Source organism: Theropithecus gelada, chromosome 7b (assembly GCF_003255815.1).
Source record: "Theropithecus gelada isolate Dixy chromosome 7b, Tgel_1.0, whole genome shotgun sequence".
Taxonomy (NCBI): Eukaryota; Metazoa; Chordata; class Mammalia; order Primates; family Cercopithecidae; genus Theropithecus; species Theropithecus gelada.
This window is the reverse complement of record NC_037675.1, coordinates 26791418-26798005: the sequence shown is the minus strand read 5'-3', so window position 1 is coordinate 26798005 and position 6588 is coordinate 26791418. Positions and strand designations below refer to the sequence as shown.

The following is a 6588-nucleotide window of genomic DNA, read 5'->3' as shown; positions in this document are numbered from 1 at the left end:
TTCAGGACATAGGCATGGGCAAAGACTTCATGTCTAAAACACCAAAAGCAACAGCAGCAAAAGCCAAAATTGATAAATGGAATGTAATTAAACTAAAGAGCTTCTGCACAGCTAAAGAAACTCCCATCAGAGTGAACAGGCAACCTAGAGAATGGGAGAAAATTTTTGCAATCTACTCAACTGACAAAGGGCTAATATCCAGAACCTACAAAGAACTCAAACAAATTTACAAGAAAAAAACACACAACCCCATCAAAAGTGGGCAAAGGATATGAACAGACATTTCTCAAAAGAAGACATTCATACAGCCAACAAACACATGAAAAAATGCTCATCATCACTGGCCATCAGAGAAATGCAAATCAAAACCACAATGAGATACCATCTCACACCAGTTAGAATGGCAATCATTAAAAAGTCAGGAAACAACAGGTGCTGGAGAGGATGTGGAGAAATAGGAACAGTTTTACACTGTTGGTGGGATTGTAAACTAGTTCAACCATCATGGAAAACAGTATGGCGATTCCTCAAGGATCTAGAACTAGATGTACCATATGACCCAGCCATCCCAGTACTGGGTGTATACCCAAAGGATTATAAATTATGCTGCTATAAAGACACATGCACACGTATGTTTATTGCAGCACTATTCACAATAGCAAAGACTTGGAATCAACCCAAATGTCCATCAGTGACCGATTGGATTAAGAAAATGTGGCACATATACACCATGGAATACTATGCAGCCATAAAAAAGGATGAGTTTGTGTCCTTTGTAGGGACATGGATGCAGCTGGAATCCATCATTCTCAGCAAACTATCACAAGAACAGAAAACCAAACACCGCATGTTCTCACTCATAGGTGGGAACTGAACAATGAGATCACTTGGACTCAGGAAGGGGAACATCACACACCGGGGCCTATCATGGGGAGGGGGCAGGGGGGAGGGATTGCATTGGGAGTTATACCTGATGTAAATGACGAGTTGATGGGTGCAGCACACCAACAAGGCACAAGTATACATATGTAACAAACCTGCACGTTATGCACATGTACCCTACAACTTACAGTATAATAATAATAAATAAATTTTTTTAAAAAAATGAAAAAAAAAAAAAGAAAGAAAATGTGGCACATATACACCATGGAATACTATGCAGCCAGAAAAAAGGATGAATTTGTGTACTTTGTAGGGACATGGATGTAGCTGGAAACCATCATTCTCAGCAAACTATCACAAGAACAGAAAACCAAACACTGTATATTCTCACTCATAGGTAGGAATTGAACAATGAGATCACCTGGACACAGGAAGGGGAACATCACACACTGGGGCCTATTGTGGGGAGGGGACAGGGCGTAGGGATAGCATTAGGAGATATACCTAATGTAAATGACGAGTTAATGGGTACAGCACACCAACATGGCACATGTATACATATGTAACAAATCCGCACGTTGTGCACATGTACCCTATATCTTAAAGTATAATAATGAAAAATAAAATAAAATAAAAATATTGGCAAACTGAATCCAGCAGCAATCAAAAACCTTCTCCACCACGATCAATTCAGCTTCATTTCTGGGATGCAAGGCTGGTTCAACATACGCAAATTAATAAACACAATCCATCACATAAACAGAACCAATGACAAAAACCACATGAGTATGTCAATAGATGCAGAAAAGGCCTTCAATAAAATTCAACAACCCTTCATGCTAAAAACAGTCAACAAACTAGGTGTTGATGGAATGCGTCTCAAAATAATAAGAACTATTTCTGACAAACCCACAGCCAATATCATACTGAATGGGCAAAATCTGGAAGCATTCCCTTTGAAAACTTTCAAAAGATAAGGATGCGCTCTCTCACCACTTTTATTCAACATAGTATTGGATGTTCCGGCCAGGACAATCAGGCAAGAGAAAGAAATAAAGGGAATTCATATACGAATAGAGGAAGTCAAATTTTCTCTGTTTGCAGGTGACATGATTGTATATTTACAAAACCCCATCATCTCAGCCCAAAATCTCCTTAAGCTGATAAGCAACTTCAGCAAATCTCAGGATACAAAATTAATGTGCAAAAATCACAAGCATTCCTATATACCAAGAATAGACAAACAGAGAGCCAAATCATGAGTGAAGTCTCAATCACAACTGCAACAAAGAGAATAAAATGCCTAGGAATACAACTTATAAGGGATGTGAAGGACCTCTTCAAGGACAACTACAAACCACTGCTCAAGGAAATAAGAGAGGACACAAACAAATGGAAAAATATTCCATACTCATGGATAGGAAGAATCAACATTGTGAAAATGGCCATACTGCCCTAAGTAATTTATAGATTCAATGCTATCCCCATCAAGCTACCATTGACTTTCTTCACAGAATTAGAAAAATCTACTTTAAATTTCATATGGAGCCAAGAAAAGAGCCTGTATAGACAAGACAGTTCTAAGCAAAAAGAGCGAAGCTGGAGGAATCATGCTAACTGACTTTAAACTATACTACAAGGCTACAGTAATTAAAACAGCATGATACTGATACCAAAACAGATATATAGACCAATAGAACAGTACAGAGGCCTCAGAAATAACACTACACATCTACAACCATCTGATCTTTGACAAACCTGACAAAAACAAGCAATGGGGAAAGGATGCCATATTGAATAAATGGTATTGGGAAAACTGGCTAGCCATAACCAGAAAACTGAAACTGAACTCCTCCCTACGCCTTATGCAAAAATTAACTCAAGGTGAATTAAAGACTTAAACGTAAGACCTAAAACCATAAAAACCCTGGAAGAAAACCTAGGCAACACCACTCAGCACATAGGCATGAGTAAAGACTTCATGACTAAAACACCAAAAGCAATGGCAACAAAAGCAAAAATTGACAAATGGGATCTAATTAAACTAAAGAGCTTCTGCACAGCAAAATAAACTAGCATCACAGTGAACAGGCAATCTACAGAATGGGAGAAAATTTTTGCATCTGACAAAGGGCTAATATCAAGAATCTACAAAGAACTTAAACAAATTTACAAGAAAAAAAAAAAACAGTCCCACCAAAAAGTGGGCAAAGAATATGAACAGACACTTCTCAAAAGATGACATGTATGCAGCCAGCAGACACATGAAAAAATGCTCATCATCACTGATCATTAGAGAAATGCAAATCAAAACCACAATGAGATACCATCTCACACCAGTTACTGTGCTGATCATCAAAAAGTCAAGAAACAACAGATGCTGGAGAGGATGTGGAGAAATAGGAATGCTTTTACACTGTTGGTGGGAGTGTAAATTACTTCAAGCATTGTGGAAGACAGTGTGGAGATTCCTCAAGGATCTAGAACTAGAAATACCCTTTCACCCAGCGATCCCATTACTGAGTATATACTCAAGGATTAGAAATCATACTACTATAAACACACATGCACACATATGTTTATTGCAGCACTATTCACAATAGCAAAGACTTGGAACCAACCCAAATGTCCATCAATGATAGAATGGACTAGAAAATGAGACACATATACACCATGGAATACTATGAAGCCATAAAAAGGATGAGTTCATGTCCTTTGTAGGGACATGGATGAAGCTGGAAACCATCATTCTCAGTAAACTATCACAAGGATAGAAACCCAAACACCGCATGTTCTCACTCATAAGTGGGAACTGAACAATGAGAACACTTGGACAAAGGGTGGGGAACATCACACACTGGGGCCAGTTGGAGGGTGGGGGGCTAGGGGAGGGATAGCATTAGGAGAAATACCTAACATAAATGATGAGTTGATGGGTGCAGCAAACCAACATGGCACATGTATACCTATGTAACAAACCTGCACGTTGTGCACATGTACCCTAGAACTTAAGGTATAATAATTAAAAAAATGAATCCTACAATGTACAGAATAGCACTCTACTCCCAGCTGCAGCAACAAAGAAGTGTCTAGTCCAAATGTTTACAGTGCTCTGGCTGAGAAACCTAAGTCTAAATGAATGGAAGAAATAGATGAATTTTTTTTTTTTCAAAAAAAAGCAAGTCTGTCCTATATGCTGTTCAGAAGAAATTCACTTTAAATATAACACAGAATATATATAAATATAACACAGAATAAAAACTATAAGAATGGAAAAAAGTATACAAAGCAAACTAAATCATAAGAAACCTCGAGTGCTTGTACTAGTATCAGACAGTTTTCCATTTCTGGCATGGTTAAGTAACATCCAGACAGACCTGATACTCCTGAAGATAACATCTATAAATATTAAGGGGGGCGGAAAACTAAAGGCATTAAAGCGTGAAAAAAAAATGAGTATATAATGTGGTAAAGTTGAAAATTTGATAAAAGAAATGAGAATCACTTCTATAAACTGTATAAAATTAATCAGGGAAGACGGGAGATAGATAAACAAAAATAAACCAAGCTTGCAGCACTTTCAGCATTGATTATTAAGTCAGATTGCTCTCTGACCTGCTGCCTCATAGTTGTTTGTTGTCTGCAGTTTCCTCATCCAGATGACTTCATTCTCCTTGCCCTGAACAGTAAACAACTCTGATTTTCCATCCCGTCACCCTCCATCCCCTTAAAAATTCTTCCCCAGAACCCCTCAGGGAGATGGATTTCAGAGTCTTCTCCCATATCCTTGCTTGACACTCTATGATCAATAAATCCTATCTCTGCTGCATTCCTGCTATCTGAGTGTAATGGTTCTGTTACTAAACAGTGGACATACAAACCTGTTGGTCTTATAACAAAATGGTGTAGGTTAATTTTATCATGGTTATTGATTTTTGGACTTACAGATTTGGCCCTCAAATAAGATATGAATATGGGAATTGATTACGGATTATAAGTGAAGCAATGGAAGTAGAAGGGATGGCCCAGGAAAAGAACAGAGTAAGAAGAGAAGGAAACCTACCAAAAACCCCTGAAGAGCCCCTACATTATCCTTAACTTCTGGTGTAGGGAGAGTAGCATGGAGAGAAAACAACAGAAGTAGTGGTCAGGGGAAGAGAGGCAGAAACAAAAGAGTCACAGAACAAATCACTTCAAAATGCGCTATGATGTATTAAGAGGGCACGTTCAACTTCATTAAAGGCCACTTATGGAGTTTGAAAAATCCTTGTCAATATAAATAATGTTTAAAATGCATTTTAATATTTATAAGCCTATTATAAAATGTATATAGGCTTATCATTAAAAAGTTAGAATAACAGTTAGAGAAAAGTCCTTATATATGTATATATTGTCCAATCAGTTTACATAAAGATTCTTTGCAGTCTCAAGGTGCCATTTCTTCCAGTTCAATACAGGTAGCATTTGTTCATTCTTTTATATTGTCAAATGTGCCATTCCTAGTTAATTCTATATTTTCCACCTCAAGAAAATTGAAGCAATGCTGCTATTACTCACAATACTATGACCCTTTGGAACATGTTTTGAGGAAATTATACAGATCTTGCCTCCACAATTCCTTAGTAGCATTTATTTAATACTAACTTCAGCATTACTCATGACAGCGCATTATATCCATCCATATATCCGTTGCCCACAGATGCTGGCTTCTCTTCACCCTCGAAGGTTCTTACCCTTCTCAGTTGATGGTGACCACAAATGCAATTCTTGATCAGAATATGCAGGAAAATGTGAACAATAATTCATTTTCTGGATATGCTAAATTTACTTTTCACTTGACCACATATACTCTTTAGTCCATAATCACTGCATTCCCAAAGTCTTTGAATGTTGATCACAGTCTCTCTAAAGATTCATACAATAGCATGCTCACCGGTATCTTCCATAACAGTCCACAATAAAACAAATGTCTGAAAAGACATTTTCATTTGTTCTTGGATTCAAAATAGAAAACTTGTGAATTTCACGGCAATAAGCCGTGTTGCAATGTACCATGTTAGGATAAACTCATTAATATAAAATACTCGAGTGGTAAGGCTAAAATTTGAATTACAAAACAGAATATTTATTTTATATGTAAGATTACGTATGTCAGGAGGTTCTATTCATAAACAGTGGATCCAACACATAAAATGAGATATAATTTCCTCGGCGCTGCCTACGGAGGTGGCAGCCATCTCCTCCTCGGCATCATGGCCGCCCTCAGACCCCTTGTGAAGCCCAAGATCGTCAAAAAGAGAACCAAGAAGTTCATCCAGCACCAGTCAGACCGATATGTCAAAATTAAGCATAACTGGTGGAAACCCAGAGGTGTTGACAACAGGGTTGGTAGAAGACTCAAGGGCCAGATCTTGATGCCCAACATTGGTTATGGGAGCAACAAAAAAACAAAGCACATGCTGCCCATTGGCTTCCGGGAGTTCCTCGTCCACAACGTCAAGGAGCTGGAAGTGCTGCTGATGTGCAATAAATCTTACTGTGCCAAGATTGCTCACAATGTTTCCTCCAAGAACCGCAAAGCCTTCGTGGAAAGAGCTGCCCAACTGGCCATCAGAATCACCAATCCCAATGCCAGGCTGCGCAGTGAAGAAAATGAGTAGACAGCTCATGTGCACGTTTTCTGTTTAAATAAATGTAAAAACTGCC

At 38.1% G+C, this 6588-nt stretch overlaps 1 pseudogene across 1 annotated transcript; it reads left to right on the top strand.

The window, feature by feature from the left end:
• The first annotated feature begins 6092 nt into the window (after positions 1–6092).
• LOC112629109 lies at positions 6093–6588 on the top strand (annotated as a pseudogene). The gene has a single exon (XR_003120533.1). The product of XR_003120533.1 is annotated as a 60S ribosomal protein L32 pseudogene (transcript).